The sequence below is a fragment of the Diceros bicornis genome, chromosome 3 (assembly GCF_020826845.1).
Source record: "Diceros bicornis minor isolate mBicDic1 chromosome 3, mDicBic1.mat.cur, whole genome shotgun sequence".
Classification (NCBI taxonomy): domain Eukaryota; kingdom Metazoa; phylum Chordata; class Mammalia; order Perissodactyla; family Rhinocerotidae; genus Diceros; species Diceros bicornis.
Window position 1 is genome coordinate 89,702,275 of NC_080742.1, and position 24,223 is coordinate 89,726,497.

General features: G+C 43.6%; 1 pseudogene; it reads left to right on the forward strand.

The window, feature by feature from the left end:
- The first annotated feature begins 1,124 nt into the window (after positions 1-1,124).
- On the forward strand, positions 1,125-22,529 carry LOC131400249 (uncharacterized; annotated as a pseudogene).
- Positions 22,530-24,223: the final 1,694 nt, after the last annotated feature.

The following is a 24,223-nucleotide window of genomic DNA, read 5'->3' on the forward strand; positions in this document are numbered from 1 at the left end:
CACTTCTGACAATGTTCACACAAGTTAGCCAAACATTTTGCTGCATACATTTGAATGGTCTCCCCTGTTATAGGGGACTCAGCAGTGTTTCTTGAGCAATGGTAAAGACAGAGCTACAGAATGTCCTCCTCTCTGACCCTACAGCCTTGCTCACAACCACTCAGTCTTTTCTGATCCTGTTCTCGCTCTACAAGTGAAGGAAAGGATGTTTGCAACTACAGCTGACCTGTTAATAAAAGTGGCAGACATTAATGGCTGTAGGACGATTAGATGCTCTGATAGCAGTGAAAGGAAGAGTTAAACTACCTATAACACAGCTTCATAGGGTTCTGGAAGGATACTTAACTTTATTACTGTATGTTACATGCCAGTGTTTTAAAGGTCAATGAAGTTGAGTCTTCTTCCATGAATAAGCTGCAAGGAACCTACTTTCTAACGCATGGTGACTTAGAATGACATGAGGCTTTGCTCTGGGCTGTGGAGACTTAGCACTGCATGGAGATCAATGAACACAGAGAGGGCAATTAGTCTTTGACCTGCAGAAGGAATAGGAGCTTCCAACCAAGATATTGTCCCAGAGCATCATTTCACCTCTTGAATCTCTGAATAGGTCTGTGCATTCTGGGGCAAAGCCACGTCAAGCCAGCAATACTCATCATTGCCTAAGAAATGGATAATGTTGAGCGTGTGTGTCTAGGAAGATGGAGGGGACATTGATGGAAATAGGGACACTCACAGGAGATCCTGACTTGCAGCAAGACAAGTCACCTTTGGTATCTTGTGTTGGAGGTGCTGTTGACACATCCTAGTGAAAATGCCCAGCAGACAGAAGAGTGGTTGTTGGATGAGAAGATACAACGTGAGACCACTGCATCACGACAGCGTTGGAGCCTAAAGTGACAACCTGGGCACTGATTTTGTTAAAAAAGGAGCTTATAAACATCTAAATTAGTCATCCAAGTATGTTATAATATAAATGTGTCCCTGAGGTCATAGGGATTGATAGAGACAGTGACGTCACTATAGGAACTGTCTTGTGGGGACAAAGGGATGTCCCTCCTCCTCTGCTCATGCTCACAGGGACCCTGAACTGGTGAACCTCTCAATACTGCCCTGACCCTGCCATGAGCACCAGGCTTTTCTGCTGCGTGACCCCCTGTCTCCTGGGGACAGGTGTGTCCTTAGAAAACCAAGCAGTTTCAGTGCGTGTGTGTGTGTGTGTGATGATTACAATTGTTTTCCTCCTTACTAGTCCCAATTTCTGTCCCCACAGGTCATGTAGGTGCCAGGGTCTCCCAGTTCCCCCAGCACAGGGTCACAGAGAGGGTCCAGGCTGTAGCTCTTAGGTGTGATCCTATTTCTGGCCATGATCCCCTTTATTGGGACTGACAGACACTGGGGAAAGGCCTAGAGTTTTTGATTTAGTTCCTGAACAGGAATGCACCAGACACATCAGGGATGCCTAATGATCAGTTCTCAGCTGAGAGGCCTGAGGGATCCCCCTCCACTCTGAAGACCCAGCTGCAGAGTGGGGGGTGTGTGTGGGGGTAGGCATGACTCAGCCTTGTATCTCTGTGCCAGCAACTCAACCACAGTGTGGCACAGTCACCCCCTTCCTGTTCACAAACTTCATATTTCTCTCTCCTTGCACCTCTTCAAGATCCTAAACATTCTCTTCTTTGCTCTTCATTCCCCAACTAAAATAAGTAGACTTGGACAACATCTGTTCTTCGGGTAGAGAGAGACCATAAATTCACTCTTGAAACACTGTGGCTGTGAACATTGGTGGATGGAAACAAATATGGCTCATTGGGTTCTAGGAGTCACAGAGCCAGCTTGACCCTCCACGGCAAGGACTGAATGTCCTGGACACAAACAGTCTTCTATAGGACTTTAAGGTCACTGCCCCCACACACGGCTCTGGCTCTGTGCAGTGACAGCACCTCCTCTGCCTTTGTTGTCCCCGTCTGAGAATTTTATCTCCTCAGGCATATTCTTTATTCTAAAGCCTCGTCCATCCCTGTCACATTGTAAGTTTTCTGCAAACAGTACCAAGTCTGTCTTCCTGTTGGAAGTAAAATTCTTTACTACTTCTGTGGTGGTTCATTGATAACAATAAAACTTCATTTCCTCTGCCTTGTTTGAGTGACTCGTTTCCTCTATTTTGTTTTCATTTTCCCACTGCTCCAGTCCTGGAAGTTAGACTCAAGCATACTTTCACAACTTCTCCAGTTTCCTCTGATTCCCTCAGTAAATCTGATTTCTAGCAATTGAGTGATTTATTTGGTGCCCAGGCCTTTGATATGAAATCATTTCCCTGAGCTCTTTAACTCAAGAAGAAGGGGTATTTTCTTTATAATAATTCCCCCATTCCTTTTTATCTGTTTTATTTGCTATATTATGCATTATTTGTCAGGAATAATTATGTTGTGATGACACCTTGCAGCCGTCTGTGGACAAAGCTGCAGTTTGCGTCTGTGAAATCTACACCCATAGTCAGACCTGATATGATTATGGATCGTAGGTTCTTGGGAGTCCTCAGAGATAACCTCAAGGATCCAGGACTGGGACAAATGTCACAGACGCAGGCATGACAGCAGTGCCCTGAGCCTCCCATGGTGGGTAAGGGGAATGACAGTCTCCCCAAATCCACTGATCAGAGATATGGTGGCTTAGGACTCCAGATTTCTTTCCCCAGGGAATGAACATCCTTGAAAGTGAGTTTTCCTGGTCTTATTTTAATTGTGACATCAGCAAACCACTTCTTGCTCTGTTCTCCTGTGTCTCCCGGGACTGAGGAAGGCCAGGGCACAGGGGGAATTCCTAGTCCTTGGAATGTCATTCCAGGGTCTTCCTTCCTAGACCTAGTCTCCAATTTTGGCCACCTTTCTCCACATGACCCTGGCAGTTTCCCTTCCTTATTATACTATTTTGTGCCAATGTGTTCTTATCTCCCACAAGTCTTCTGCTTCCAGAATCATCTCTTCCCTCCCTGCTACTCAAATTAGCAGATGTACATTGTACAAGTTATTCATTTCATAGACAATGTCCTTGCTGATCTTAATTCCATCCATCCTTATTTTCCCCATTAGATACTGTTTCCTCCATGATCGCTTATTGCCTTATAAAATGTCCTATATTTTTCTTATATTCCAATTTTACTTTTCATTCATGCACATTTGACCCATCTTGAAAGTAACCTCATTATCTTCCCAGGTCTTTGCTGATCTATATTTTGGAGGTAACATTGATTGTCATTTGCCGGATGTTTTGTCTTTAGTAATGGAGGTAAAAGAACCATCTTAACTTCAACTTCTTTATTTTTCTTCTTATTTTAGACTAAATATTATTTCCTTCCATTCCTTCCATTCTAACCCTCTCCCTTTCAGCAGGTAGTTTTAAGGGAGAAGATCTCAGTTGGACTATAACTCCCAGATAACGTGATAGTAGTTAAGTAGAATGAGGGTGGGATTTTAAGCGTGGTAGCTCGAAAGAATAGAGTCTGAGTTCGAATTAATGTTGGGATTAGGGTTTAAGGAAGTTGAGCATAAAACTTGCCGAATACTACTTCTGGAATATTCTCCCTGCTGATCTTGCAGACACTTCCCAGCATCCCTTGGGCCATTGCAGAAGAAAACCATGATGAAACTTCAGTTATTGTCCACAAGATGGCACTGTGATGACACTGAGATCTAAGGGGCTTTGGGGGAGAGTCTAGGAGAGCTGCCTGGGAGGAAAGGGTTAAGAAAAACTTAGGTTTGGGTCCTATATTAGGCTGATGTTGAAGAAGTTTTCAGTTATTGCTAGGCTTCTTTCAGGAAGAAGTGGGAGGTCCCTCCCAACTTTACCAAGACCCACAGTTGAGGGACTTGGGCAAGGCCAACTTGATGTCAGGGGGTAAGTGCATAGAAGAGCAGCTGTCTCAGAGGAATGTAGGAAACCAAGGGTGTGGGGTGCACCCTAAACTCAGTGCGTGGCAGCCACTCCCCATCTCCCCTGTAGGCCAAGCTAAGCAAGGCCTCTGAGAGGAGTAGCAGACCCTGCCTGAGCCAACCCAGAAGGGAGCCTGTACTGGGAACAATCTTCAGGGGTGGCAGATAGTGACATCCCAGGCAGATCCCTCTGTCCAGTGAAGAAGAGCCTCTGAACTCCCTCTCTCAGTCCTGTGGATCAGAGCATTTAGCTGGGACAGTCCCCTCTTGCCCTGCCCCTGCCATGAGCCTCAACTTCTTTTGCGTGACTCTTTGTCTCCTGAGAGCAGGTGAGTTCTGGACACAGCTGGAAACATCTGCCATGAGTTTGCAAAGTCCCGTCTCCAAGCCTTTCCCCTTCCTTTGCTGATCCAGGTTACTCCTTAAGCCTTGTCTTTACCTTATGTCTGCCTCTCCTTATGTCTGTTTCCACAGGCCCCGTGGATGCTGCAATCACCCAAAAGCCAAAATACCATATTATACAAAGAGGACAGGAGATGTTCTCAGAATATGAACCATTTTGCAATGTTCTGGCATAGAAAAGACCCGGGACAGGGGCCAAGGCTGATCCACTATTCAGGGACTGTTGGCAGCACCGCCAGAGGGGATGTCACAGAAGGGTACAGTGTCTCCTGAAACAAGAGTGAGGATTTTCCCCTGACCCTGGAGTTAGCCAGCATCAACCAGACGTGTCTGTACCTCTGTGCCAGCAGTGAATCCACAGCACTGCACAGCCAGAGGCTCTCTGCACAAAAAGGGCAGCCACAAGATGAGGCCCTTGTCTCATCAGGGGAAAAACTGCATCTATGATGCTTTCACCAGGTTTCCCAGCAAGGGGATCTCAGTCTTAGGGGCCCTGTGCAACGTGAACCTAGTGTGACGTGAGATCCATCATTGTGCGTGTGTGTGTGTGTGTGTGTGTGTGTGTGTGTGTGTGTGTGTATGAGAGAGAGAGAGAGAGAGCAACTGCAAATAGTACCTAATGTTATTTCATTCAATTCGGAGTATCCTGGTACTTGAGTAAAGCAGAGGCACAGTAGTGTCCAACTTGAAGTTTATATTTCATTGTCTTTTTGGTGGAGAAGAACAAAGCAGCAAGCCTCTGAGCAGCTTTAAACTCCCTGAGTGATCTGGAGTCTCCAAGTCTAACACTATTACGTAAAGTTGCCTTGAGCTTCAAAACCATTGAATACCAAGCAATGATTCACTGGAGGAAAAAATTCTCAAAAACAAGTTATAAAACACACAAGTAAACCAACCACTTAGGGGAAATGTTACTGGATGCATCAAACAGTGGCATTAGACCCAAAGATGATCAAGTGCAGAGTTATCAAAAAAGACTACAAACTAGGCCTCTACCCATGGGCGCAGAGCAGAGTTTGAGTCTTCTGAGGCTGTTCAGGGCAGATTAAGGAAGGAAGCTAATTCTTACCATTCCTTTGACTTGGATTAAACTCTGTGAGCTCCTCAATTTTTTTCTCATAAAATGCTACAAAATGATAGAGGCAATAGTTTCATTCTCCCCAAACCTGTATCTCTTCTTGGCTCCTTTCAGGTAGAATTTTGTACCCAAAAGCAAGGTTTCTTAACTTGAGGTCCACTAACTCAGAGACTGGGAGGTCCACAGTTGTGCCTCACGGGACGTGCAAACCCCCTGTGTGGCTGCCCCATGAGCCCTGCTGTGCCCATGTGCCCCCTGGAGCCTGCCCAGGAAGTGCTGGCTCAACAGGACCTGCTGCAGAGAGGGGAGCAGGCTGCTTGCTTGGCGAAACCTCTCTTCACTAATTGTCCAATCTTCTGAAAGCCTAATAAAAGACTAAATGGTGAAACTGGTGAATCACCAATTAGCCAAATTATGGAGTTCACAGTAGTTCAGGATTCATGGAATGATTTCAACAGCCCTTGAGGTTTTGTTGTGTGTGCGAAGTTTCTGTTTGCCTACAGCTTTCCCTCAGCCATTGATCCTCAGCTGTTTCTCAACAAACTTCTCAGTCCTGCTTATTTTGATGCCAGATTTGGATGCTGTATGTCTCAGTCATGGATAACTTCTCACCTTCTCAATGTTATGTATGCGAGTGCTCCTGTCTTCTCTCATTTGTGTGTGATTCACTTCTAAATTGGACTGTATGGAATACAGCATAAAACTGTACGACTCCCATCTTTTATGCAATTCCTTTATTTATGTTTCAGTAATACTTGACGAAGCCATAATTAATAGAGAGTAAAATGCTCAATTAATACATGGGTGGCTTGGTAAATTTTTACAAATAAATACACCAGTGCAACCATGACTAACATCAAGATAAAGAACATTTCCATCACCCAAGAAAATGTCCTCATCGGCCTTCCCAATCAACTTGTTTCCCACGGCTAACAACTTTTCTAATTTTTATCACCATAGTGTTGTCTATTCTTGAACTTCATGTAAATGGAGCCATATAATAAAGGTTCTTTTTTGATTGACTTCTTTTTCTCAAATGTTAATATTTTGACTTATGTTGTATATATCAGTGGTTTACTCTTCATATTATTGAATAGTATTTCACTATTTATCACAATATGTTTCTCCTCTCCTATAGATGGATAAGTGGGCTGCTCTAGTCTTTAGCTACTATGAATAAAGCTGTTCTAAATGTTCTTGTACAGGTCTTTGTGGATAAATGCATACATTTCCCTTGGGTAGAGACATAAGAGCGGAATCACTGATTCATAGGGTAAGTTGCATGTTTGCTTTTATTACAAACAGTTGACCAGTTTTCCAAAGTGGCTGCACCAATTTACAACACCAAGGAATGGGAGTTCCCCTGGCTCCACATTCTCATCATCATTAGTGTCTCTGTCTTTATATTTTTAGCCATTCTATCGAGTGTATGGTGGTATCTTATTTGCATGTCACTGATGAGTAATGATATTTACTTTTTTCACTTGCTTTATGGCCATTCCTATCTTCGTATCTTCAATTGTAAAGTGTCTGCTTCTAAATTTGTCCATTTTTAATGAAGGGGTTGTCTTTATATTATTGATATGTGGGAGATATTTTTCTATTCTAGATTCCATTAAATATACCGAGTCTATCTTCTCCCAGAGTGGCTTGCCTTTTTGCTTTCTTAATGTTGCTTTTTGGTGAACTGAGGTTTTAAATATTTATAAAGTCTAATTTACCGTTTTTTCTTTCACATTTAGTGCCCTTTGCATCCTGTCTAAGGCTTGTTTGCCCACCCTAAAGTTGTGAGTCTTTCCTATTTCTTGCTCTGCTGCTGCACTGTAGTAACATCATTCCTTGATCTTTGTCGTCAGGCAAAAATGCTCCCCCTCCCACATCAGAAATGAATTATCCCACCATTTGCCCACAGCTTCTTATCCTACCACACCTGCCTTTTCCATTATTGTGATCTCCTGTAATTCTTCTTTCTTCCTATTCCTTGGGGTCGTTCTGTACCTTCATTACTTCACACTAGAGTAGATTCGATGATGTTGTATTCTTTCAGTCCTATCTTGCAGATAGCCTTCCTTCTTTTACCGTGGTCTTTTGAGGTTGCCCTTACGTTACACAAATCCCAACCAGAGTGGATGCATTGATCTCTTTTATCACGGCAGCAGCTGAGCTCTGGCAGAATAAGTCACACACCTGCACAAACTGGTATCGTGACAAATCGAGAGTCACTAACCTTACCTGCCTTTACAACCCTGCTTTGAGATTCCAGCATGTTTCTCTTGTTAGCTCACTCTCTCTTTCTCCACAAATGTTATTTCAAATATTTAAAACTTTTCCCACTCTTCTCAGAAATTTGCCTGATTCTTCCCTTCTTGCCTCTTAAACAAAAGGCGATCCCTGCAGCTGAGGGCAGTGCCCAGTGAGGGGCACATTCTGGGGGTTCAGAGGGAGGGTCCTGAAGAGGGATGTGCAGGGAGCACCACGGGGTCCACTATATATATGAAGAAATCTCCCTGCTGTAGACATCTCGAGGTAGGAGTAGGTGAGGACAGACCGTCATTCTTCCCTGGAGCCTCTTCAGACTCTATGTCCTCAAGTTACACTGTTTATTTTCTCATTGCATATTTCTCTATGCTTCTGCTGACCACCCAGCAATGTTAATTGCAGAATGTTAGGACTTTCATTACTGCTAATTGCAGAATGTTAGATGTTTTGTTAATTTTCTTTTTAGGGCAAAATACATTCTCCAAGCCTCATTTTTCCCTTTCTTTGTCCATTAGTCAGGGTCGTGGCAGAGTTGAGGAGGGCCAGTGAAGAGACTATCCACAAAGGTGAGGCTGGGCCAAGGGAAACCAGTCAGGGAAGGAGAACATCCTTCTAGCAGAAGTGGGTGGCTCTTACTCCCATTGTCCTGAAGGAAGGAGGAGAGGTGTAGATCCCTGGGCAGTGGGGTGCTGTGGCTTAGGGAGAGGGCAGCCTGCCAGGTGCCTCAGCCTGGGGAGGGCAAAGCAGCTACTATGAAATGTGTCCAGCAAGAAGGGAGCCCAGGGACAGATATTGCAAACCAGGACAGTAGGTGACCCTGCCTCCCTTTACTCTCCTGCCTTTATCTCCCATAAGCAAAACTCAAGTGCCAGATGGAGAAGAAAGGAGCCCAGTTAACATAATCCACAGAGGGTGGATCTGGAGGGATCAACATAAACTGTCCAGAACGCTACTCCGAGAATGGGCTTGAGGGGGTCAATCCCAAATTGGCAAGGTCTGTGCTATCAGTCAATAAAGTCAAAGAATGGTTTCTGGGCATCTTTACTCCTAGTAATTTATAGACAACTCAAGCCCTCTCCGGACCACATCAGATGGACTAAATCTTTGTGACTCCACATCACTGGCCACTCAGGGCAGGGGCTAGGAACAATGCCTGGGGAAGGAAATATAAAAACAAAGCTTGGTTTGAACCCAGCATCAAAGAGATAACTGAGGACACACAGGCAGAGTGGGAACAGAAGGTTTACTCACAGACCCCTCACCCTCAGTTGATATGCAGGCAGATGAGTTCCAGCACAGAGCACTTCAGGCAGAAGGTGGGGTGAGGAGAGCAAGAGGGAGACAGATCATCCTAGTTGCCTGGGCAGGTGCAGCTGAGGGGCCCCTGCCTCAGGGAAAAAGCAGCAGAGCTGTGTGGGGAGGGACTTTGCACTAAGCCAGCCCCCCTGCCTTGCAGAAGGGGAGGGGAATCTGATGTGTGGGGCAGCATGGAGCACTGGACCTCAGGAAGCAGCAGGGTGATGACAACAGGGTGGGGCCATCACAGGATAATCCTCCAATCAGGAAAAGGGGGGAAAGACCTCAGCTCTTACCCAAGAAGACCAGAACCCTGAGTGCAAAAAGCATGGTGCTGCCCACCCCGGCCGTGCCATGGGCTCCAGGCTCCTCTGCTGGGAGACGCTTTGTCTTTGGGAGCAGGTGAGTCCTGTGGACAAGATCACTGATCTTCTAAGCTTTACCTTACAGATAAACCATCAAACTCTCCCCCATACTCATTTTCTATCTGCTTTTCCCACAGGCCCAGGGGATGCTAGAGTCACTCCAGGACACCTGATCACAACAACAAGACAGACAGTGATGCTGACATGTTCCCCTATTTCTGAGCACCCCGGTGTATCTTGGTACCGACAGGCCCTGATCAGGGCTCCAGCTCCTCTTTGAGTTTTATGAAAATGTGCAGAGAGCAGGAGATGTCCTGGTTCCATTCTGATTACAGCAGTTCCGTGACTGTCGCTTGGAGCTGAATGTGAGCGACTTGGGCTGTGGGACTCGGGCCAGTGTCTCTGTGCCAGCAGCTGGGCACAGCCCTGTAGAGTCACCAGCGTCCTGTACACAAACCTCCCTGTTGTGGCTCTAACAGTGAGAGGGTACGGTGGCTCCCGCCCTTGTTTCCCTGCTTCCAGGGATGCTGTTGGTGTTTTCAGAGACACTTTCTGCATCTGGCTGATCTCAGAGCTCTCCCAACTAAGGGAACCCAGGTTCACATGTGTGCACTGAATGTCTCCACGTCTCTCCCAGCATCATCCAGCAGTTTGTCAAGTCCTGGGTGACATCAATAGAAGAGTGACAACTGATGTGTGCTAGATTCTTTGTATACATTACATGTTTTAAAGCTTTGCAACAATCATGCAAATCAAATATTTTTATACCCACTTTATAGATGAAAAACCTCAGGGACATTAAGTCATTTTCCCAATGTCTCATGATTTAGAAGCAGCAGAACTGGGAAACAGAATCATCTGTGTTAATAAAGTCCGTACTTCTTCCACATGCCCAGCTGCTCCATCAGTAGCCTCCTCATCCCGGTCAGTAGGAACAGAGGACCAGCCACGTCACCGAGTGTCCAGCTGGGCAGCAGTGGAAAGCTCATACATCATCATGGTCATTACTGTGGCCTCTTCTGTGGCAACTTTGAGAAACATGTAACTTCACACTGATTCGTTATCATCTGTACGCAGTCCTCATGTCTTTTCCTAGTCCGCAGCTTACGTTTTCATTTTTTATGGTGTATTTTGAGGTATAAGAGTTTAACTTAATGAAACTGAAATTATAAATATTTTTTTTTTGTCATGACTAAACAAATTCTCCCTCAAACAAATGCCTTAAAATATTTCCCTTAACTTATTCTAGTATAATTTAAATTTTGCTTTTGCAGGTGAGAAACAATATATCGTGTGCGTATGGACCTCTGCCTGGTGCTGGGATTCCTCCTCAGCTCAGTCTCAGCTGGGTGAGCACCAAGGTCTGAGGGGACTCAGCCTTCCCTTCCAGCCCCTCCTGCAGCTCCGCCATTGGAGCTACCACAGCTCAGGACTTTCAGAGGAAATCCTCTCACCCAGCTACTTACAGGAAGGAGAGTTTATCTGAAACTGGCTACACACAGACACCGCTGACGCCTCAGGTCTGTGTTCATTCCCCGCTGGCCTTTTATGAATCTGTCTTCCTCACACCGTTTTCATTTCAGTCACAAGCCTCTGTCCCTGTTGTGTCTGCTCCTGGTTGTCCCTCCCCTGCCCTGCGCCCTCATCTCTGCTTCAACCACACTGGCCTCAGCTCCTTCCTCATATGGGTCCTGCTCCTCCCACCAGAAGGCTTCTCCACTCCCAGGCTGTTCTCTGTCAGCACAGGTCTCTCCTTTGATGTTCTCCTGCTCCAGATCTCGCTTACCCAGCACCTCCTGAGGGAAGTATTTTTTCACTCTGTTACTAGGTCAAATCCCCTTATATCAGGGCTCAGACTTTATACTACTCAGCAGCATTTAGCACAGTTGTCATTTTACATGAAGTTGTGCTACAATTCAACAGAAACCCGTCCCACTCTAGACTGTAAACCTCACATCATAGGACTGGGTGTTCTTTATTCCCTGTGTTATTCCCAGCACCTACAGCAGTTCTGGGCACCAGTGGACAGTCTTTAGGGAAGGGATGAATCATGGGAGACCACCCAACTTCCCACTTAGGCCATCCCAGAGGTCTGCTCATATCAACAGGGACCTTGCATCACTTTGTCTCCTGGGATCAGATGAGTCCTGAGACAGATGACAAATCCCTATCATGGGCTTATGTAACTGTATCCCAAGCCTTTCTGCAGGGCTGCAGCTTCATACCTTCCCATCAGCTTTCTCAAATTGTCTCTTCCTTCAGTCTCCTTCCCTCCAGTCCCCATGGATTTTGAAGTTTCCCACATGGGAAACCTAATCACTGGCAGAATGGTCAGAAACAGAATATCAAAAACCGGCATTAAAAGTTGATGGACAAGGAAACAAAATGGCCTCTCTATTACGTCGGGGAGGGTTTTCCCAAGGTACAAATATGTCTTGGAAAAATTCAAGGACATGAGGCCTGATAACTTGAAGTACATCATGGACATCCACTTCCATGTATCACTAGGCAATACCAGAGATACAGAGCTGAGGTCACTCATCCCTGTACTCCAGCTCCTCCTGCCCACAACCTGACTGTGATGCAAGGGGCTCTGCAGGCCCCTGTCCTGCTCTCCCTCCTTTGCCAAATAGGAATGGCTGTTTGTGACAGCAGACTCCATTTATAGAGAAAGGCCATGTAGCAGTACTTGCAGAATGGTGAGAGTCTTTCTGGGTGGAAACAATCAAATACAGGATCGCCTAGGATGGCCCAAGGACAGACCAAAGCCCCAGTTTTGCCTGAATGGTTCACCTCAATGCTTTAAAAACGAATGCAGTTTCATCTGCTTAGGCAGTGAAGACCAAAATAGACTGCTTATTTCAAAGAGTTTAACATAAAGAAGACTGGAGCTAGAACATCTTCCCCAGGGATAGAATCTCTTCTCACTCATTTGGGAAAACTGTATTTGAGAAAGCTGTGACCTGCTGCTCATGAACCTTGGAATAACAGCATCTTAAACATTGTAATAATACTGCTACTTGAGTTAGAAATAAAAGAAGAGCATTTCTAGAGCCTGTGAAAATGTAAAAATGTAACTTATTTTTATTGAGTTTGGAATTGCAGGCACTGGAGGGTGCTCATTTACATTCCTTTACAAATAAGGGGATTATTCAAAGCTTTTTCCAGAATGAGGGGTCAGAACCTCCACTCCCTCATGGTGATCAGTCTTGCAGAGGTTTAAGCCATGTTAATTCATAGTCAGGACAAACTGAAGTCAACATCCAATGTGTTGACCTCACTGCTAACCCACCTCCCCAGTCAGGGGCCAGCCATTAGCACCAAGAGTTTACACATTTTTATGCTAGGGTTATTCTAATAAAATGGGCACTTATAACATGTTGCATATCCTTTCTGGATATTGCCCATTGAGACACCACAAATTCTACAACCTGATCAAAGATCTGAATTGAAAGCTCTCATGTGGTGAAGCTGTGTTACATAATTTAAAAAATCAACAATGTATAAATAAATGTTAAGTGTTTAATAATCCTCTCCCTTCTCCAAACACACCTCTATCCAATCTCACCTTTGGTGAGTCACCAATATTAACACTTTGCTATATTTCTTCCCACCCCTCTTCTCTACGCTCATGCAAACCAGTCTAGCCAAATACATGTACAAAAGTGGGGCCACCTGTACACATTGACTGCCACATGCATACTTTTCTCATAATCTACTTTGGACTTTACTTTTTCAGATTGGTAGATATAGATTTAACTTGCTCCTCTCAGCTACCTCATATTGCACGGTGCAGGTAGACAGGTACATTGATGCTCTGTCATCATTGTCCGTTACTTTTTCTGATTAATACCTGAGTGCTGCCAGATCTTTCCTAAAGTGACTGAATGGCCTCTTTGTGCTCCCAAGTTCTCCCCACCCAACACCTAGTTGATGAGCCCAGTTCTTCCATCTCTCACAGTCCTAGAGGTCCGAGAGCTCCAACCACACTCCCTTACATGAGGAGACAGGCAGGGAGGAAAGGATGGATGTTTATTACGCCCATCAGACTCTACAGTATCTCAGTTAGTCCTCATCACACATTGTGAGGGCTCTACACTCTGTTTGACAGATGAGGAGGCTGAAGATCAGAAGGGTTAATAGCCTGGGCATTTTCTCAGAGCTAATAAATGGTGCAGCCATATTACAAAAGACAGTCTGTTTGCACCTGTGTGGGAGGACATGGGAGCCACAAGGTCACTGGAGGATGAGGAGGGGGAGATTTAGAACCATTTGGGGTTGTCAGTCTTCAGGTCAGATACCAGAGGTGGGAGGGTTCACATGTGTCCTACACCGCTGGAGGTAAACACATCATGACATTGACAGTGGAGAGGTGCTGGAGGGCTTTGATCAGTGGCCTGGCCCTAGAAGAGCTGAGCTGTGAGAAAATTATTCCTATCACAAGATGCAGCAGAGACATGAATGTGGATGAACCAGAGAAGGGAGCTCTGTGAGAAGCTATTGCTAAAATGAGGGAGGGGGAGAGGAAACTAAGTGGTTTCTTCATGTATGTGAAATGTGGAGGAACACAGTGTTAACTCAAATCCAAGCTGGTCCTGATAAGTTTTGCTTTTTAAGTCGTTTGAAGGTGCGATGATTTATTTTGAAGGTGACGTTAACATCTATACTATTCCTTTTCCTTGAGAAGGCTGGTGATGAAGAAAGAAATGGTGAAGTTGAAGAAGCCACAGGTTAATTGTTTAATGGGGCACACTAATAAATCATTCAGTGTTCAAGGAGACTCTCAGGGGCCAGAAATGGGTCAATTGTCCTGCATAACCAGGTTGGAAGAATCTCCACTTCTCTGGGAAGGATTGTGACTATTGTTCCTTATATGAAGGGGGCCGCCAATGAGGCTGTGAAAGTTACACTGGGAATGAAAATGAGAAATTAATTACTCACAATGCAGCCTGTTAGGACAACAATCAGTTCAACCTTTCACCCCATTTTTATATTGTTTAACTCTCCCCGGAATACTAAGGTAAAACAGTTCTGACTCCTTCTGAAGGTAAGATTTTGGAATATTTATTTATTTTAGAAGTGACTTAGAAACACAAGAGGCGCTGTGATAAGGAGTTGAGAACAAAAAGCAGTATGGAGATTAATGAATTAATAGAGGGATTTATCTTTTTACCTCCATAATGAACAGAATATTCCAACTTAGGTTGGTACCTGCCAGAGGCACCATTTCATCTCTTGTGGCTCTGGATTGTGAATTCAAACTGCTTTCAGGACAAAGACTTGTCAACGGTCCCATCCACCACACCGCATATCCCACTCCTGTGCAAGCCAGGGACAGGACCAGGCGAATGGAGGTATGAAGTCAGAAATAGAAGAGCTCAGAGGAAAGATGATCAAGTCAGCATTTTCTACCACAAATTTGAAGTGCTGTTGAAACGTCCAGATGGAAATGTCCAGCTGACAATGTGAAAGGAACGAGAGAAGTGAGACGACCGGACAGATGGCGAGTGTGGGATCCGCGCACAGGACACTGGAACTCTGAGGGGTGACACCCAAGGAACCTAACAGAATCAGTTTATATTTAAATCCACTTTTGAATTACCATTTTTCATTAATTCTATGCTTCACAAGTTTGCACCTTTTAACATTTCTGATTATGAGTGACAGTAATTTTTTTCTTTCCTAATGGTACATAATGGAATGGTGCATCTTGGAGTTGTTGGCATCGTCGATGAAATTAACTAATTAATTAGTTAATTAATTAATATCAGGTAATCCTGAGGCTCATTGATGTCACTATGGCAAGTGCCTTGTGGGGACGAGGGAGGTCCCTCCTCCTCTGCTCATGTTCACAAGAACCCTGATCTGGTGAACCTCTCATTCCTGCCCTGAACCTGCCATGGGCTCCAGGCTCCTCTGCTGTGTGACCCTCGGTCTCCTGGGGACAGGTGCATCCTCAGAAAACCAAGCAGTTTCAAATGTGTGTGTTTGTGTGTGTGTGTGTGTGTGTGTGTGTATGTGTGATGATTACAACTGTTTTCCTCATTCTGTTCCCAAATTCCATCTCCACAGATCACACAAGGGCTGGGGTCTCCCAGTCCCCCAGGTGCAGGGTCACAGAGAGAGGACAGGATGTAGTGATCCTATTTCTGAACACACCCACCTTTACTGGTCCCGAATGACACTAGGGCGGGGCCTGGAGTTTCTGACTTATTTTCAGGATGATTTTGCATCAGACACATCAGGGATGCCTAATGATCGGTTCTCTGCTGAGAGGCCCGAGGGATCCTACTTCACTCTGAAGATCCAGTGTGCAGAACAGGGGGACTCTGCCCTCTATCTCTGCGCCAGCAGCTCATGCTGTGGCACAGTCACCTCCTTCCTCTCCACAAACCCTCATGTGCTCGCCTCTCCTCAACACTCCCAGAATCCTGACAAAGGAGTCACCCTGTTCTTCCCTCATCAAGGGGAACAAGTGCGTTGGGATCTGCTGTTCTTCTGACAGGAGGAGGTCAGGGAATACCCTTCCAAACACTGGAAGAAAGAATGTCGGGTAGTAAGAATTGTGGCTTATGGATTTCTGGCATTCCTTTAAACAGTTCAAGATTCCACATTTGTGATCAACTATCAGAGCTTAGCCTCAGGTACAGTGAAATATTCTCTTGTAAAACTATGAAGTTTCAGCACATTTAGAATAAACTCCTATTACTGCGTGTCCCTAACTCAGACCACACTATGTCCAGGTGCGGGCTAGCCGATCCAGAATCCTGTAAGGCCACAGGCAGCTACCAGCCTTAGAAATAAATAAATGAGCGTCCTTAGTAGGAAATGACATTGAAATCAATTACTCTAGCAGTTGTCACCCACAATACTGCGCGTTAAGTATGTCCATATATCGCTTTTTTATTTCTCTTGACAATCCTGCAGTCATTCTGCAGTTTAATTTCCTTCTTCTTGAGTCTATTTTTTATTAGAAACTTAAATTTAGGTAGGTTTAATAAAATGTAACCCCACTTGAGAAGGTGTTAAAGGGAACTGAGTCAAAGAAGACCTGAATGACAATTATATTGATCATTCAGAATTCTTTGAGATTTCCAAAACAGTTGTGCGAATTTACACTCTCATCGGAGGTAAATGAGAGAGTCAGCTGGCATGCACACACATACACACACGTGCACACACACAGTCTGTGGGTTACTTTTTCACTCTCTTAATGATGTCTTTTGATAAACAGAAATTCTCAATCCAAAATCATTCCTTTTTCACCCTTTTTGGTTTGCATTTTGTATTTTGGTGTCTAATTTAGGAAGTTTTTGCCTACTTCAAAATAATCAAGTTTTCTTACATTTCCTTCTAAATTATTTATATTTTATAACTTTCACACAGATTTGTAAAGCGAATGGAATTAATTCTTTGTATATGAGATGAGGAAAGGATCAAGTTATATTTTTCACATGGTTATCCAACTGACCTAATACTACTTGTTGAAGGATAATATTTTCCTTGTCATTTTATAATATCACTCTTGTCATAAATCAGTCAGTGTATACGTGTGAGTCTGTTTTCTAGGATCTCTATTCTGTTACATTGTCTGTTTTGTCAGTTCTTGCACTAATAACACACTGTTTTATTTATTATAGCTTCATAATAGTTCTTGATACCTAATAATCTAATTCCTCAATCTTTGTTCCTTTTTATTAAGGGTTCTTGACTCTTTGTAGTTTTCACATACTTTTTAGAATCACCTTGTCAAATTCTTCAAGAAAGAAAAATGCCTGCTGGTAATTTTTTTTCTTTTTGCTCCCAAGTAAGTTATTTGCATCATGAAACAAAGCTAAAAATATTAATATGAATAAAAAAATCTAGCAACCTAACACGTAAAATACACAATATCTGGCATCTATTCAAAGATTACAGGCATGCAAAAAAGCAGGAGAATATAATCCATAATGGGGAGAAAAATCAATGAATAGAAACAACCCGCAAATGGCAAACTGGCAGAAAAAAGATATTAAAGAGTTATTTTAACTGTATCCCACATGTTCAAAGTTAAATAGACATGGGGAAGATATAAAAAGATCCAAATCAAACTTCTAGATATAAGAATACATTTCTGTGATGAAAAATACACTGGATGAGTTTAACAGCGGCTTAGATGTTACAGAAGAAAAGACAAATACAGTGGAAGACGTAACAATAAACAATTCATAATGAAACACAGAGAGAAAAGAAAAGGGCATCAGTGAGCTGTGGGACCACTTCAGGTAGCCTAGTGTGTAATTGCCCAATGGAAAGATTTTTACATATAAATTTCTTTATAGGATAGTTGGCTGTTTGCATCAAAGTAATTCCAACATAGTTTGGGGTTTACTAGAAAAGTAAAATGTATGGCAACAATAGCAAGACAGGGAGGGATGAATGGATAAATATCACAACCTGTAGGTTTTCATAACCTGTGGGAAGTAGTACAACATCACTGGAACGTAGACTGTGTGAGTGGAAACATAAACTACAGACCCTGGAGCCATGACTAAAATAACAAAACACAGAGTTGTAGTTAATAAGCCAACACTAGAGATAAAATGAATTATCACAAAAATGTTCAATTGAGCCACAAGAAGTTAAAAAAGAAGGAAACAGGAACAAAGTAGAAATGCGACTAATAGAAAACAAATAGCAAGATGATAGACACGAACGTAACCAGATCAATAATCACATCCAATCTAAACAGTCTAAATGCCTTCACTAAAAAGTATAGATTGTGATATTGAATAAAAAAGGAAAAACAACTATATGCTGCCTACCAGAAATGCACTACAAAAACTCAGAATGTAAAAAGTAAAAGGATGGAAAAGATGGACCATGCTAACACTCATCAAAAGAAAGCTGAAGCTGCAATATTAATATCAGAGAAAGTAAATTTCAGAGTGGAGAATATCATCTGGGATAAAGCAGGTCACATCCTAATGATAAAAGGGTAAATTTGTCAAGAGGACATAGCAGTCATAAAGATCTATGCATCTAAAAACAGAGCTTCCAATACTGAAGCAAAACAAGTAGAACTGCAAGGAGAGATAGACAAATCCACAATGAGAGTCAGACCTTTCAATAACTCTCAGTAATCGATTGAACAAGGTGACAAAAAAAAGAATCAGTAAGGATATAGGAGACATGAACAACATTATCAACTGACTTGACCTATCTGACGTTGAGGAAAGACTTCACCCAACAGCAGCAGAAACACGTTCTCTTCCAGGGCACACTGACCGTGTCCCAGGAAAGACTAAAGATTCTGGGCCTAAAATACCTATCAGTGCATTTAAAAGAGCTCAAGTCATGCAACTGTGTTCTATGACCACAGAGACACTAAATTAGAAATCTACAGAAAGATCTCTGGAAAAATCCCAAATATTTGGCTTAAATAACAATATTCTAAATAGCAAAAAAACAGGGCAAAGAGCAAATCAAAAGGGAAACTATAAAGTGTTTTTAACAGAATAAAAATGCAAATATAACATACCAAAATTAGTAGGATGCCACCAAAGCCGTACTTAGGAGAAAACTGAAGAATAGGAATAATCCCCTACTCAACGTGAGGCCAGCACGGCTACGGACCCAAATCAGACAGAAGAGTTACAAGAAAAGAAAACTACAGACCAATTTCCCTCATGAACACAGATTAATAATCCTTTTAAAATCCAGTATATCGAATCTAACAACATCTAAAAAGGGTAAGACATCATGACCACATGGAGTTTATCTCAGTAATATGCAGTCAGTTTAACACACAAAAAACTGTCAGTGTAATTTACCATGTCAAATACTAAAAAAAAAGGAAATTCATATGATCATCTCTATAGATGCTCAAAAACATTTCATGAAATCCAACGTCCATTCCTGATAAAACCTCTTAGCAAATTAGGAGTAATTGGAAACTTTGTGCTCTTAATAAAGGGCCTTTATGAAAAATCTATAGTTAGAACATTTTTCAGGTGGACTATGATAAGTTAAAACTGCATATTGTAATCCCTAGATCAAACACTAAAAGTAACACAAAGAGGGGAAAAATAGTCTTTTCAATGAATGGTGCTGAAGAAACTATATATCATATAGTGACATAATGAATCTCAATCCTCATCTCACTCCATGAACCAAGAGCAGGCAAACTAAGACCCGTGGTCCAGACGTGGCCTCGGCCTGTTTGCATACGGCCCCAAAGCCAACAGTGGTTTCCACATTTTTAAGGATTGAAAAAAATAAAAATAAATAGTATTTTGTGACAGACGAAATTTATATGAAATTCAGATTTCATTATCCAGAATAAATTTTTATTGGCACACAGCCTAGCTCATTTATCTACCTATTGTCTCTGATTGCTTTTGCACTACAATGGCAGAGTTGAGTAAGTGGGGCAGAGACTGCAAGATCTCAATCCCAGTCCCAGAGCAGCTGGCATCTAATGACTGACTGGTATTTCCTGTCCTAGAACATTAACTGATGAGATTTAGAATTTTTATTGTCTTTTTGGAAAAATGTTTGCTTCATGCCTCCCTCACTACCACATGCAAAAGGTGAGCTTGAGGCAGGAAAGCATCAAATCAACAAGACCTGTGCTGTGTCCTGGGAGATCTTGATGCCTAATATAAATGGTACCCTCCTGTTTGGGCAGTGTCACTGGAGCTCCTGCACAAGTGGCCACGTGAGGGTACTGTGGATCCACTGAGTGAGCTGCTCATCACATCCCGGAGAGGGAGGGTTAAGGGAGAGACAGTCTTGGTTTGGTCCCTGCATCAGGGAGATAATTTGGTGAATCAGGGTTAGTGCGGGCATATGAAGGATTGATCACAGTCTTCTCACATGAACTGATATGCAGGTGTGTTTGTCACAGCAGGGAGCTAGGAACTTCACCTTGTATGGAGTAAGGTCTCTCTTGGAGCCTACATTTGGTGGAGAGTGTGATGGGGCTTCAGTGGGGCAGCCTGGATAATCCAAGCCAGGTGGAGAGAAAGGAGCACCTGCTCCAAGGACACTAGACACACTGTTGGGGGATGGAAACTGGCCAGCCTAGCTCAGCACAGCCAGCTCCCCCTGCTCAACAGGCAGCTAGAGAGAGGGGGGATCAGCTGAGCCTGTTCGAGGGGTGCAGGGTGCCTGCAGGAGCCTACAAGGAGAGTGGCATATGAAGTGACATCACAGGCAAGCCCTCCCAAGGGAGAAAAGGGAGGAACAAAACATCTGCTCTCTACTCAGGAGGCCAGAGCCCTGAGTAGGAGATGCCCCATCTTGTCCTGCCTGAGTCTGCCAGGGGCACCCAGGTTCTCTGCTGTGTGGCCCTCTGTCTCCTGGGGGCAGGTGAGTCCTTAGCTCAGGTGGGACGTCCCTTGAACCCTTGACTTGCTGGAGTATCAGACTCCTTCCTGTACTAGGTCTCCAGCTTCTGTCTCCTTTCTCCACAGATCCAGTGGATGCTGGTGTTTTCAGTCCCCAAGACACCTAATCACAGGCAAGTGGAGGGGGAAGGCCATTCTGAAATGCTATCTCAGCTCTAGACACAGCAGAGTTAGCTTATTCCAACAGGCTCTGGGGCAGGGCCCTCAGTTCCTCGTTGAATATTATGAAAAGGTGCAGAGAAATAAAAGAAACATCCCTGATTGCTTCTCAGCTCAGCAGTTCAGTGACTACAGCTCTGAGCTGGACATGAGCTCCTTGGAGCTGGAAGACTCAGCCTTGTACCTCTGTGCCAGCAGCTCAGGCACAGCCCTGCAGGGTTACCGGCTCTCTGTACTCAAACCTTCCTGTCCCAACCAAGGATGTGATGGGGGATGGGGGTGTGGGGTGCTTAGCCAAGTTCCAGCGATGCTTATAGTTCTTTTCTAACACTCTCTCTGCCCTCTGAGCTCAGCCAAAGCACTCCTGAACTTTCGGGCTCCAGGTTTACTGAGTATTCTCCCATCTCTGCCATCACCTTCCAATTCCTAGCAAATGGTGGGAGTTCCTACTCTGTGCTGGAGTGCAGGTGAACTTCGTGTGTTTAATGTAAGATAGACATCAGTATGTCCACATTATAGATGAGGATATCTTGGTATACCATTTTATAGATAGGAAACTGTAGCTCATGGACTTCCCAAATACTTCATATTTAAAGTGTCAGAGGCAGGAGTCAAGCCTGAATCTCCATGCCTCAAGAGTCATTGTTCTCCTAAAATTCCGCAGTGTTCCCTGGGCCTTGGTCAATAAGATGTAGCAGAGCACTGTCTCTGGCATTTCAAGACCAGCTGAACTGTGGTGGGGAGCTCACCCCTCATGGTGTGTGGTCACTATAGATTATGGCCTGCCAACTTCTAGGACATATAACTTCAAGCCAGAGAATGTATGTTTGTCCCATCATAGTTCCACGTAGAGTGGGGCCATGACATCCCCCTGGTACAGGAGCTAAGTGACTAGCAGCATTTCCAGACTCGCAGAGGATTCAGCCGAGGAAACAGAGACCCTCTAGAAATTTCAAGCAGAATGGGAGTTAATACAGGAAATTCGAGCTTCTAAACCCTTGTAAGGTCTGGAGGAGGGAGGGTCTCCGAAGTCTGCAGCTTGCTGTCAGGTCCACAACTTTTGATCAGAAAATCTGAAATTGCTCTTCTGCCCATGTCAGGAACTACAGAAAACAGCTTAGAATCACAGGTATAAATGTGTGGAGTAGATATTTACAGCCTGTAGGTGCAAGTTTATTAGTGAACACAGACAGCCTTAATTCTACTCCTCTGAAGTGAACTTATAGAAAATTCCCTTAGTTAGTGCTCATTTTTTCTGGGCCATATACTTAAGTACAGTGTTTCAGTTAATTTTCTTAAGAACCACATGAGGTAGAACAATTTATCGACATTAGAGTGAAAAACTGATTGTTAGAGAGTTTAGATAATTTGTTAAAAGAGGCACAGCTGATAAATATTGGACCTGGGACTCAGATATAGGCCATCCTGACTCCCCCTCCCATGCTTTAGATCACCCACCCTCCTGCATTTGGGCAGAGGGAGACGTCTTCAGAATTGGAACACTGACCCAGAAGTTCTTTTCAGAAACTCTGGATCTGACACACATCATTTGCAGAATGTGTCTCACCTGGGAGGCTACAAGCTGAAGTGGATAGAGCTCCAACTTCGAAGACCGCAGTCTGTTCATATTCTGAACCCCTCGGGCTAGTGACTTGGAAAATATTTATCTTAGTTTTCCCATTTGCTAACTGAGGCCAGTAAAATGTGTGTTGCAGAGATTTTACACAAGTAAATAAAACAAATTGCCTAATACAAAGTATAGGCTCAAGAAATCTTAGTTTCCTATTAACTCTCTGACGAATCTCTGGTCTAGCACAATTGTTTACTATGTGTAATTCTGGGGTCAAAGGCAGGCGTGGATGACATTTGCCTTACTTACCTATGTTCCAGATACAAAATCATCTGAAATGCAAATACAGTGGTCTGATCATTCATTATGTGAAATTGACTACAAAGAGTTGCCTCTTAAGGGAAAATGAAAATGTGACCCAGGCCAGAACTTCTTGTTTGATATTAAGTCTCATATGCAAGAAAATGTGGTGCTTCCAGAAGTTGTGGCTTCCCAGCAATTGGTGATCACACAAAAGATCTGATAGATGAAGGGACAGTTTCATTTGAAGACAGACCCTCATAAAGGAGCTTCTAGTGCCTTCTTTCACATTTTTGGCCCACCTCTGATTTCAGCCTCAGCTGCAGTGGACAGTTAAATCCAAGTCTGCATGCATTCACCTCACGCTGACAGCCCACTCCTCACAAGCATGAAGGCCCTGCTCTCTGCCCCAGGGCCTTCTCTGTGTCACAGAAGTCCATTTGGCCAGTACGTGAGGGCAGCCAGAGCTGCAGGGTGCTAAAACTCCTGGTGGGAGAAAAGCTCCTGCCTCTGCATTCCTCAGACAATTCCAAGGGCATTCCACGCGCTTCTCAGGAGGTTCCAACGGAATCCATCTGTTGCCCTAATACAACTTCAATATTGCACCTTCATCCTGCTTTTCTCCTTCCCTGTTTCATTCTCTGTGCTCTCTTACTCCTGCTTCCTGGGATCATTTCCCAAATAAACTATTTACACCTAAGTCCTGGTCTCGGACTTTGCATCCAGGGGCAGCCTAAACCATGACAGTGAGAGAATGACGTGACTATCGGAAGACTCTTCCCTTTGGAAGAGACCACCATTTTTCTTTCATTCATATTGCCATCCATTCATTCAAAAAGTCTTGTAACAACAAATATGAACAAATATTTCCCCAGTTCATTTTGGGTTATTTTGAATTCCCAAAGGACTCACGTTAGTCTCTGATCCCTTAAAGCTGCGAACATATTAGTGACTGTACGGACTAGGGTCATGTTTGTAGAAGTAGAGTCTGCATGGACTCAGAAAACCATTTATTCCTTTCTTTATTCATTCAGCAAACACATATTGAATGCAGGTACAGAGTAGACCCAGGTTTTGTGGGTCCTAAAGCTGATAAAAATTTAGAGTGCTGTTGGAAAAAGAGAATAGAAAACTTTTTTAAAGTCTAGGAAAGTTCCCATGCAAGTGAGAAGGCCTGAAGTTATTCTTCATTGGCCTCATGGCTAATCCACCCTCCTTGTGTAGGTACTGTTCCAGGTACTTGGGAAACACAAGTGCAAAAAAAAAAAAGACAAAGCTTTGAGGTGAAATGTATGCTTTCAGCAACACCAAATTTGTGACTCAATAATTAATAATTAATTTAAAAATAAATTTAAAAAGAGATATTCCTGATAAATGCTCTTCTCTCCCTAAAGAAATTAGGATATTGTTAAGAATACTAACATTATGGCCACATCATACCTTATTACGAGAACAATTTGCAGATCTCTGGG